The sequence below is a fragment of the Toxorhynchites rutilus genome, chromosome 3 (genome assembly GCF_029784135.1).
Source record: "Toxorhynchites rutilus septentrionalis strain SRP chromosome 3, ASM2978413v1, whole genome shotgun sequence".
Lineage (NCBI taxonomy): Eukaryota > Metazoa > Arthropoda > Insecta > Diptera > Culicidae > Toxorhynchites > Toxorhynchites rutilus.
Genome location: NC_073746.1, coordinates 55,802,451 through 55,811,890, shown reverse-complemented (window position 1 = coordinate 55,811,890; position 9,440 = coordinate 55,802,451).

The window sequence follows — 9,440 nt, the reverse complement described above, 5'->3', positions numbered from 1 at the left end:
AAATGTATGTATGGAAAAAAACGTTTTCTGTTAACCCACATGTCTTCAAATGTAACTTCGATATAACGTACCCTCGTTATAACGTACCCTCGATATAACGTCACTCGATATAACGTACCTTTTACCTCGATATAACGTACACATTTCCAAAGTGTATAGGAATAATTTTTTGAAAACTTTTTTTTGAAAGAACAATCAATTATCTGTATTCTGATGCTAGAACATGTTTTGTATGTTTAACCAATCCCAAAATACAACTGGTTTTGTGATTCCGGATTCTAAATGAATCAAGCTTTGATCAACAGTACGAAGGGAAACATCATAACAAAGGCTGGCTTGGTCTTCTAGTTGGATTTATTCTTTAACCTTACTCGAACAACAACACAATAAAGTAATATAAGCTACTTATCTGAGTTCTTTATTATGCTCCGATGTAACGTACAATTCGATACAACGTACAATTTTGAAAGTGAAATGTACCTTTTACCGAAGTTATCCTGTAGTTAGATATATGTTAAAGGGGAATTTAAATCTGTAAATAATTGGGCTAACGTAAGCGATTATTCTGACAAGAGAAGCAGTAATAAAAGTAAAAATATTGTTATTTGTTCGATATACAGAATGCTTCAAGCATAATATATTGCCATTATTTCACACAACTCTGGTACACGTAATATTCTCCCACAAATCATTGCGTAAATCTGGTGAAGCATATCATGAAATATTATAACATCAGCCAGTCTTCCGTCATCTGTATTACTAAATGAAAACCCATCCGACATCTGCCATTATCCAATTTATTGGAAATCCGTTCCGCTCCACTGACGTGTCACCGCAAGTTGTCTGTATGTGAATTCCCAATTCGAAGGCAACCGGAAAATTCGCACACAACCCTCACCAGACAAAACCGGTGCTTCGTGCTTCTAAAAATAGCTCAACGAGCAAACTGTTACTGAAGAACACCCGCCGGTGTTTACCACCAGCATAATAGCGGTCCCCGCATAGCCGTGTCAACAGCACCTGACACTGAGCCCCGGAGTGGTGTTTTGCACTGAAATAACAAAAAGAAAAAAACAGCTTTCCTCGCAAAAACCCAGACAACAAGGCGGAAGTAAACACACATTTTGCGAACAGGTTTCGGGAAACGAAACGAAAAGGTTCAAGGAATTTCATACATTTGCTCGGCCCGTTGCAACAGTTTCGATAAAAATAACAATCTCGGAAGCATTCGCTAGAACTATCATTCAAGCTTTCCCTGTAAATGCTGTTGTAAATGCGCTTTAGTAAATAACCGTGGCTTCAGTTGGCTCTATTGAAAATAAAAGAATAAAACCACGCCATAAAATGCGTGGGATCACAACAAATGCTTCGACAGGAAGGATTCTACGACGGAGAAGAAAATAACGAGAACTACAAGTCGTTGTAATTCTCACCATTTGCTATTAGCGTTATCGTACGGTTGAGCTCAAATTAATTGACTTCTGCGAAAACTGAGTTCCAAACTGCCGTATGTTACGGTATCTGCACTCCCATTATTTTTCTCCATACTCTGGCTAACGAAGATAGATAGAAAAGATTCCAAGTCCAATACCAGAAGGTAGCAGCCGAAAAGTCATCCCACAGAGGCCGCGTGGGCGATCCAAAGCAGCGAAAAGGTTACCAAATGTATGGCCCTGTCGAAAGCTTTCCACACATCGTCGTCTCATACACAGAGAGACGCTCACAACCACAAACACTTGCATTCCTCTCGTGCCCATGCCGGAGGAAAATGACGGTGTGTGAGATGGAAAATCAGCTTTGGAACGACGTCACCAACACTAGCGCAAATTCGCCCGAAACAGCAGGAAATATTATCGAAGAGAAGAAAAACGCCAATAAAGCGAAACTCGTAAAATTCTTCGTTCTATGGAAGAGGTTCTGAAATTTTGTGAATGAATCCACTCCCTAGCGCCATCACCCTACCGCAGGGCGGCTCGTGGGCTGACGAGTTTCGAGAAAAAGTGGGCTCTGCTGGGGCGTTCAGTGGAACAGCCAACTCTCATCATCATACGCATGTGGGGGTATTACGTAGTTCGACACGACAAGCTGGGATTATTAGTGCCATCAAAACATCGTACCACCAAATGGTATGGTACGGTAGTCAACTTGTACGCCGTCGTAAACACTGCGTGTGGAAAATGATTCACGTTTTGGTTGCGTAATATTGTCATAACGCGATCACACCACCGAATAATTTATAATATACAGTAAGAACTCAAAAGAGAGAATTTTAAAAAAATCAATTCTGATGCTTAAACCAACGAATGTCGGCCAAAAAAAGAAGATAAATGAAAGATTTATGAATCTTTCGTCATTCCTCGGCGAAAACATTTTTCAAAGTTGACAATTTTGAATGAAAATCGAAATGGTGAAGTTTTTAGCTACTGTCAGTTAAGCATACTAAGTTTATGGGATTCTTCATTTAGAGACATTTCCAATTTGATTTGGAAATTTAGGAAAACTAAATATTCGCATTTTTCGTTCTTTTTTTAGTTCACTTTCATCAATTTAACGTGAGAAAAATAACGAAATATAATTTCTCTAAAAAAAATAAAGGGACACGAAACGTAGAGCTACGAAATTATAACCAGCGATAGCAAACAATTTAAAAATGAACTCTTTAGTACACATATTCGATAGCACTGACAAGGACCAATGAATGCATGCACTGGAGGCGCGAACGATTCGCTAAACACTGTTGTTTGCTTGCTGTTTATAACGACAATGAAACACTGAACAGTACAAGTTGGACTCGATTATCCGGAAACTCAATTATCCCGAATTCGATTATCCGGAATATTTTTAGTTTTGATATCTTTTTCCAGATTTAATATACTTTATAAATAAGATTATTTGAACAAAATTGAACGTAGAAAAATTCCAAATTTAAATGAATGCATTGGTTTAATATTTGAACATACCAAAAATTATAATTTAATGGAACATGGATCCGGCAATACACAGTGTATCATATATAAGATGATCATTCGAATAATCATGAACCTTTGTATTCGCTTGGATAGTCCAATATTTATTGAAGTCTCAAAAGATGTCTGATTAGCATCTTCATATGTTACGATATTGTCGCAGAATAGATTCGATCTGTATTTTGAAAAAAAAAAAAAAGGATGATGCAAAATGTCTTTAAATTTTATGAAACGTCGAGATCTACTGTCATCCCGATGTTTTTTATTAATCCAGAAATTTGATTTTTGATAATACCCCTTGGGTGTTTTGCGGTTTTCAAAAAAATTAAACTTTGACGGCTGTGCGACACTAGTAAGGTCCGATTGGGCTGAAATTTTGCATTGAATATTTTTTCGCGGGAATAAGCATTTTGGAGGAAATCGTTTTCGAAAATTTCAGGGTCACATTTTCCCCATACATTCATTGACACTCTAATATGCATAAATGCAACAAATCAAAAATTAAAAATTAACATTTTTCTCGAAAATATTTTAACGTAATTTTGCAGCAGGAATTGTCTTTCCAATGGCAATTCGTTTTCCTTATTCCAAGTAATAACTTAAGGCTGTTCCATTTGAAACCCAATTTTCGGATTCTTCATCTTCATCATCCTGATGTACTTCCAAAACTGATGGAGCATGGAGCACCCTTGGCAGTCGAAAACGAATTTTCATCATCTCAGAAATATGTGTTTGAATGCAAAACGAAGTTGACTGTGTCATCGTCGTTCAGAGCCTCAAACTCCACGTCCTCGTCTGTACGGTATTTTTCTGGTCAATCAATCGAAAATATGCGTTCATCTACAACCGACAACGGGATATTAGCATTTTCCATGCCTTGAGAATGGAATCAGCCGGTATATCGTTGAATTACAGAAGCTTTAAACTTTACAGCTCATTCGCTTATAGCCATGAAAACGGTCAATTAGGAAAACTATAACTAAAACTCGACCTTGAAAAAGGCCATTCGGAAAGGCCTGCTGCCGCTGCCTCCTAGTCGCTAACTGGATGACTGATGAATCGTGAATAGTGAAACACTGAAATCACAAAAAAGGCTTTTGTACTGTTGCAGGGTGAATTTTACTCGCCTTTATTATAATAGGTACGTAGAAATATTTTCAAGTGATTGATGCAAACATCTTTGTAGTTTATCGAGAAATGGCCGAGTTTTGATCTTTCCGAAACATAAGTTGTAAATTCATAGTTTATTATGTTGCTTCTTATTCATATTTGTATACAGTAAAGATAAAATCTAAGAAATAGAAACTTAGGCTGGCTAAAGCTAACTCAATATTTATAGTTTGACTTCTTTTTCTCTTTTCCTTAGATAGTATTTTTTTTATTAATTCGTTTATTTTTACAGGCTCAGTTACATAGGTTCAAAGGAGCCAAACTCTTAACTATATTTTTATTAGAATATGTTAATATGTTTTCTTGATTCTAAGGGTAATAAAATAGGAAACCGCTTACTCGCGGTCGACTCGAGTTTAGAAGGGTGACACATTTTCCTTAGGAAAAGAATGGGATGTAAGAAGATTGTAACAATGTTCACACTCACACCACATTAACATTCACACATATCACACTCGATTCTTAAAACTATCCTCACATCTAATATGTATTTACAATTTAATTTATTCTAATGTAAGTGAGAAGAGAACCGATAGCTCGCGAAGGACGAAAAGGAGGGGATAAGGATGTGAGAAAAATCACACTCGAGTACCGATAGCTTTAACCCTCTAATGGCAGGTTTACATTAGGGAAATCTATAGCTATAGATGGATTTATTCACGTGAAAAAAGGTGTAAACGGATGAGAATAAATATGATACCCTTATTCGAGGTATATATAACTTGAATAAATTCAGCATATGTAAACGCTTGTGAATTTCTCACTGGTGAGAAATCACTAAAGTTGGATGCAGTTCTACTTCAGGTGTATAAATTTACCGAAAATATATATTCATTATAGAAGTTCACGCTAGTGTAAACGGTTGATGCGATTTCTATAAATCTCATCATATTTCTTCCCATGAATATACCACTAGTCTAAACCCACCCTAAGACCCAACTTTTTTTTTTTTTTTTGAGAAAAAACCATTCTACTTTTATCCCGAATTTTCGACTTTCAACATAAAATTCTCAGCAGAAAGCTGCCAGCATAAAACTAATGTGTATGTGTGATAGATGCACATATTCTAAAGACGTTCTAGTGGAGGTAAATTGAGAATATTGTCGGAATAATTTGAACAGAAAACCCGTGAAGCCCGTCTAAAGGCGGAGTTGGGTTGTAGAGGGTTAACTAGATAGCAAAACCTGTGAATCTGGCCAACAATAATATAGTAACAAAATAAAGTACTTACTGCAGTCTTATGGCTTTACTTATTCCAATGAATTCGTTACGGGATCTGTTAGATCTAATATTTTGGATCATGTTCTTTGTGAAATGGTTGATGCTCATCGGCTTTGCAATCATACTCTTTCCAGAGACCTCGGTGATCATTCTCCAATCATTTCAAAATTAAAGTTGAATGTTGGTTCCAACCGAATTCTTCTATCGAAAAACATGATTAATCATGATAAACTTGAGAACGAGTTCAAAAGGTATTTGGATAGCATAGATACATTTCGCGAAGTGAACGGATGCTTAGCATATATTATTTCAAGCTACAACACTATCTTGAAAGATTGTTGTAAAACTGTGACTTGGATGAACTTGTACTTATGGCGACTTATGAAAATTAAAACTAATTATTTGAAGAAATGTCGCAGAAATCCTAATAATGTGCGAGCAGCTGAGCTTTTGAAACACGTCTCAAAAAAAAATCAGGCAAACAACAAGCCAAGCGAAATTATTTTAAAAATTTACTGATCAATACAACTCACTCTAAACTAAGGAAAAATATGAATGCTATTATGGGTAAATCTGTAAAAACTTCAAAGCTCTATTTGTGAAACATTTAATGATCATTTTGCAAATGTTGGACTCAACTTTTCAATTTTCCTACAACCAACATTTTTGAATGAAGTTATACTTCTGATAAACAAATTTTTTTGAGAAGTTACTCATGAAACGTATCGTAAATTTCTTGGATAGACATAGCATACTGTACAACCTGCAATATGGGTTTCGTAACGGCAGTAGTACAACTGTGGCTGTAGTCGAACTTGTTGATCAGATTGTGGAAGACACAGATTGGAAAAAAATGTGATTGCCTTGTTCCTTGATTTAAAGAAGGCCTTTGACACTATCAATCATGACATTTTACTATGGAAATTAGATGAATATGTCATAAGTGGTATTGCTAACAGCATTATTCGTAGCTATTCGAAGGATAGAAGTCAATATGTCAATATGCATATGATGGATAAATTAGCTCTAGAAAGAAAATAATTATTGAAGTTCTACAGGGAACCAACATTGACCCTTTACTCTTTCTTCTTTATATGAATGATTTAAGCCAAATAAACTTCACTGGTACCCCCAGGCTGTTTGCCGATGACACAGCTATATTTTATCCGCATTCAAACTTGAATGCAATCATGTTAAACATGAATCAGGATTCACGATTGCTTCAGAATTACTTCTCAATTAATCTTCTCTCGCTGAACTTACAAAAAAACTAAGTACATGATCTTCCGTTCACCGAGAAAAGTACTCCAATAATCACCAGTTTTAGCTTTGAACACCGACATAATTGAAAAAGTAGACTCATTCAAATACCTGGGGGTCTACCTAGACTCTACCTTATCTTGGGATGTCCACATAAACAAGGTCACAAGTAAAGTGGCTTCTATGTGTGGTATTTTAAGACGTGTCAGTACCTTTTTCCCTCGATATGCTATGCTCTCTCTGTATTGTGCCCATATCCACTCACACTTGAGTTATTTAATCGTAACATGGGGTAGTGATAGTAAATCAAAACTAAAGAAACTCCAGACTTCACAAAATTATTTTTAAATTGTCATTTTCAAACCCATCAATCGGACTATACTCTGACTCATCCCGCAAAATATTGCTAATCTTAGGTTTGTGTGAGGAACAAACCCTGATAATGGTTCCGAACATTCTACACAACCCAGGAATGCTACATAACCTAAAAATTTATACGTCTCCTCGGATTCAGGCCACCAGACAAGCCTACACCTTGCAAGATCCCGTACGCATTCTAATTGCGGTCAAAAGCGGCTCTCTTTTACTGGTCCGACAAGAAATAACAACCTACCACGCGATTTTCAACAAGTTACGAATATTTCGTTGTTCAAAACTAAGATCAATTTCTTTCTGTTTTTGTTTATTATTACGTTATCATTGGTTGAGTTCAGTGTGTCCACTCTCAGGAGGCTCAGTATCCAGGCAACTATATCGGAAAGATATCTATATAAATAAAAATGAAAGGCAAAATCTGTTGGTAAGCGGAAAACCGGAAGAAAGGATGGTTCGATTTTAGCCTTCTTTATTTTGATGTATTTGTCTTTTCCCGTAGATTAATATAGTGAAGAGAAAAACCGGAAAATTTTCGGAAAACTCTGAAGGAAGGTCGGAAAATTCGGAGAATTGAATTCCCATATGTTCGAAAATTACATCATAATAAGCGTTGTTAGTTCATTCGATGTTTGCGCTATCGGAATTGATCTTTGTTCGTAAGTGAAAATGGATTTTCAGGCGAAATAACGCATTACCATATCTTATATCTATCTATCTATACAAATCTATATATATGTTAATATCTGTTGGTAAGCGGAAAACCCGAAGAAGAGATGGTCCGATTTTAGCCTCCTGTATTTTGTTGTATTCGTCTCTTCCCGTAGATCAATATAGTGGAGAGAAAAATCGGAAAATTTTCGGAAAATCCTAAAGGGAGGTCGGAAAATTTAATTCCCACATGCTCGAAAATCATCATAATCAGTCAAGACATAAGACATCATAATAAGTGTTGTTAGTCCATTCGATGTTTGCGCTATCGAAATTGATCTTTGTTCGTAAGTGGAAATGGATTTTCAGACGAAATAACGCATTTCCATATCTTATATCTATAAATAAAAATGGAAGGCCAAATATGTTGGTAAGCGCAAAACCCGAGGAAGAAATGGTTCAATATGAGTCATCTATATTTCGTTGTATTCGTCTCTTCCCGTAGATCAATATAGCAGAGAGAAAAATCGGAAAATTGAATTCCCATATGTTCTACAATTAGCTAAGCGTTGTTAGTCCATTTGATGTTGGCGCTAACGAAATTGATTTTTGTTCGAAAGTGGAAAAGGATTTTCAGACGGAATAACGCATTCCTATATCTTCTATCTATATAAACAAAAATCGAAGGCCAAATGTGTTGATGTGCCCTAAACCCGAGGAAGGAATGGTCCGATTTGAGCTGTCTTTACTTTGTAATATTCTCTGTATCAAACATGTATTCCATGCAACTGATAAACATGTTATTTCCAAATGCTTGAAGAATCTTGAACGAGAATTGTGTCTGAAAATAATTTTATTTTATAAGGACGAATTTTTGTAGAAGTACTAGACAATTTATAGTAAAAGGAAATTGTAAAGGGTCAAAAGGTAATCAATCAATGAAGAGTTCAGTGATTGAACTCACGTTTTCTTACTAAGTGAACGTTATTTTGGGCGGAACGAAGTTCGTCGGGTCAGCTAGTCCTTAATGAAAATTATCAATAGTGGGTTTAAAAAACGGACGGAGCGCTTACGTCACGGCAGGTGCGGAAAGGAAATAATTGTTTCACGAGAATGTGATCTCAATTGCACTTAAATGCACTTCAATTTCGGCACCTCGTGGTCTTCGTATATTAGCGAGCAATAAATTATTCGCTAACATTTGGCATATACCATTTGGTGAAATAGAATTGAATTATATATGGCATATGGTTGAACCCACGCCTACGCCACGACTTTTTCCCATTTATTACCGCATAAACCTTACAGATCATTAATTCACACTTTATCCAGGGAATTCACCAGAAAACAAAAACAATGTCTCGCATTCGTCAGCTCCTAATCGGATCGGATCAACTTTACGAGAAATCTTTTGATTGAATTTTGCGCACAGTTCCCCATGTTCCGAGGCTCAGGCGTCAGTGTCCTCCCACATGGGCATTTTATGCTCGCCAGTGCTGCTCGTTTGCTTTTCCACAGAAGGAATACGTTATGCAGCAATTATCCAACAACCAAAAGCAGGGGCAGGAGCGCTCTCAATTGACGGTAGGGTCTGCCGGCCGGTATGCGTGTTGGGTAAACTATTACCCCCCTCATTGTACAACGGGACGATCATTATGGAAAGCACCAGCTTATTGCTTGCTGGCACACAGAGAGATGCGAGCAAGCGAGAAAGCCCCATCTGGTAATGAGACAGCGCTATTGGGGCTTCGGACGCGGCGCAATATAGCTCTACGCTAAAAATAGAATTTCCGCTTTCGC